The sequence below is a fragment of the Morone saxatilis genome, unplaced genomic scaffold (assembly GCF_004916995.1).
Source record: "Morone saxatilis isolate NCDOM2014 unplaced genomic scaffold, NCSU_SB_2.0 Contig22, whole genome shotgun sequence".
NCBI lineage: Eukaryota > Metazoa > Chordata > Actinopteri > Moronidae > Morone > Morone saxatilis.
Genome location: NW_023339785.1, coordinates 19078092 through 19081561, shown reverse-complemented (window position 1 = coordinate 19081561; position 3470 = coordinate 19078092).

Here is a 3470-nt window from a genome sequence, read left to right as displayed (position 1 = left end):
CATATGGACAGTTTTTCCTTGAAGCTGCGGTCCTGTGTCTCCTCACCTCTCTGCAGCATTTTCACGTCGCCGTTCTCGGTCTTTGTATGGCAGCTCGATGGACTCACTCTCTCCACACCGACGGCGGAGCTCCGCTGCTGCTGCTGCTGCTGCTGCTGCTGCGCTTCAGCAAAGGAGGGCCCCTCCCATGCTGCCTGGCGGCTGGCTCTTTAAAAGCCACAAGCTGCAAATGTGACGCTCGCTCGAACCACCACCACTGAGAGGGAGTTTAAAGTCTGCTCGCTCACAGCATGATGACCACCAGCAAGGTTCGTGCGTGTAAAGCCGACAGCTGCCTTATGGCCTGGTAGCAGGTTGCCTCTTAAGCCAGATCCTGCATCACCATCCCTCCATCCTGCTGCAGAGGCATCCATACATTCTCACAGGAGATTGAGCAGCAAGTCTGCTTCCTATATATGCTTTCCCCTCTGCATCCAGACTTGGCTTAACAGCAGCTATTCAAGGACAGCAGGCTTTATAAGATGTGTTATAGGAGGCACATGACATGGCACATTTCTGTCCAAAACACTTGGCAGAGGGCGAGAAAGTTCAGATTCAGAGAAATCAGAGCACAGAGGGACACAAAGGAGAGAGACGGAGAGAGGGAGACATGGAGAGGGAAGGATGAGTTGAGACGACTAGAGAGGAGAGAGCAACAAAGAGGGGCAGAAAAGAGGGCAGAAGAAAATGAAAAAACCTAGATGCTGATTAATTAGATTAGTAGGGCCGCCGTCTGCGCCTCTTTCTGGAAAGATCTCATTTCCATGCTGAGTTTAATAACGCCACACACAACAAGCCTTCTTCTGGTCCAACCATAATCTTTGATGAGTGTGTGTGTGCTGCATCAGTGTGGCTGTACTTGCAGTGCATCCCTGCCCTTATCTACTCACTTTACCCTAAATCTCTCAGGCTCCACAAAGGGACTGGGTATCTCCCCTGCACGAGCGTCAACACACACACAGCAGCAGCAGCAGCAATAAAGAGATTGTGAAGCCCCCTCTCCTAAATGCATTAGCTCTCTAATCCACAGGACCATTTGCACATCCAATCCTCCACTCCTACTAATGGGGATCTGGCTGTGAGGGTGGCAGGCTGCTCATAGCAACAACAAAAAAAGCAGGGCCTTCCTACACATGCTATTTTACACCCCATCACCCTCCAACCTCCATCTCCATTGGAATACATTACAGGGCGTTAGCCATGCAGGGGGATAATGAAGGCTGGTGGAGCGTTGGCAAGGGCCTGTGATTCACATGCTTCCATATTTACAGTCGTCTGCTCTCCTAATGAAATGTGCACAGAAACTCTGCCATCCCTGACCCTCTCAGATCTGACTGAGTAGTCAGCAGCGCTTCCAGTCTTTATCAATATTTAAACAGCGTCTACGAGGACAAAAAAAACACAGCGTTTCTCTTCCACAAAGACTTCGGCTAAGTTACAGCTGAGCAGCAAAGACCGAATGAAATTGAAATGGAATCGGTGAAACAATGGATTTAGTAGAAGGAAGCCGCATGGATGAGAGGTTCAGGTTTGTCAGATTTTGTTGGGAGCTGGGGGGGGGGTTATTATGAGGCACAGAGACAGACAGATGAAGGGCAGGGGTGGCAGTTAAAGGTGGAGAAATATTTGACTGTATAATGAAGGAATAAATGGAGAATGCTGCTTGGAGCCAGAGCCTGGGATCAATGCTGCCTCCCCCCACCATTAAGTCAAAATGTGACCACACTGGCTCCTGCCTGTGGAAAGCATCTCAGAGCAATAACCTTGACTGGAAACCAGTTTGGCTCTTAAATTAATGCAATCACGTGACCTAAGAAGTGATCCCAGGTCGATATGAACTTATTCTCAGAGCCTTCACTCAAAAAGCCTCAAGTTTCTGCCCTCCAGACATGGCTCATTTAACACTCCCTTCCTATACCACCAGCTACTTGTTCTCCTCTGCTACCTCACTTCTCTCGCTCATTACACCCCATCTCCCACTCCGCTGGGTAAGAGACCAGTGACAGCACCACTACAACCCAGCTGCCATGTGTCAGACTTGTAGGAAATGCTCGGGGGGCCCACCAGAATTGGAGAGCGTGTCCTCAATTCTCCTCAATCGTATGGACAAAGTGGGTTAAATTAGGCTCTAGCAGCCCAAACATAGGGACACAATCACATGGCAATGATATTTTAGTCATGCCCAATTGCTTTCCTTGATGTGTGGTAATTGTTTGACCTGAGGAGGCCGGTGCAGGGCTATAGGCAGCAAAGACGCTGTCTGCATACCAAGCACCATACATGCACACACACATATACGTGAGTATAGATATTTAACTACACAGCAGCTGCAGAGCACAGCATCTACCCTCACTGCAGTTCCCTCATATCTCAATATTGCAGTCAAGTTATATTGACCACTGGATAATGTCTGGTTTAAATAGGTGAAGATATTGATTCCTTTCATCCAGTTAATCCAAGAAATATGAGATTAAGATAAATCAATACAAAATCTATTGCAAACCCATATTGTTAATCATATTTCTGGATTGATAAATTATAAATAATGGAGCAACTAAAAGTGGAATACTTATCATATATGCAATAAATGTAATTAACTGATAGACAATGATTCAATTGTAGCCTGGGTTCCTTCACAACAATAAGTTCATCATATCTATCAAAATAAAAGATCTGGGGAAACCAGTCAATGAAACTGTTTTAAAGATACACCATTAAGGCCAAAACACCTTTTGCAATGTGGAAATGACCATTTCCTCTGAATGTTAGGATAAAAAGACAAAAATAATGTGAATTTTTTAGATTTTCATTTGTTTTCCAAATCAAAATGGACGACAAACTCATACTGTCTTCTGTCAGCAGCCAGGAATAGGGGTGGGTGATATGTGGAAAATCGAATCTAATACCATCTGTAATTTCATATTGCAATATCATTTTATATCGTGACAAGAAAAAGAAGGAGATTAACTTTATTAATCCCCAAAGGGAAAATTTTCTCTCACACATAGGCCAGAAATACAGTACCGTACACACACACACACACACATAGGGCTTATAGACATGCAAATATGGAGACGTAGCGGCGCTCTGAGAGCACTTAGGGGTCCGGTGCCTCAAGGGGTGAACTGACACCTCTCCAGCTACCAGTCCACACTCTATACTGTGGTCTGTGCTGGACTTGAACCAGCAAACATCAGGTTTCTAAGTCATGTCCCCACAGACTGATCTATTGCCACTCCATTAAGTAACATTTCTGTACTGTCTGCTGTTTATGGGTAAAATGTTAAATAGCTTTTAAAATCTGAGTCTAATGTGTTTTTAACATATGTAATGTACTGTTTTATATTGTTTTTTACCTATTGATGTTCTTGTATTCTTCTTTTATTATATTGTACAGTGTCTTTGAGTATTCAGAAAAGCGCTCTTTTAAA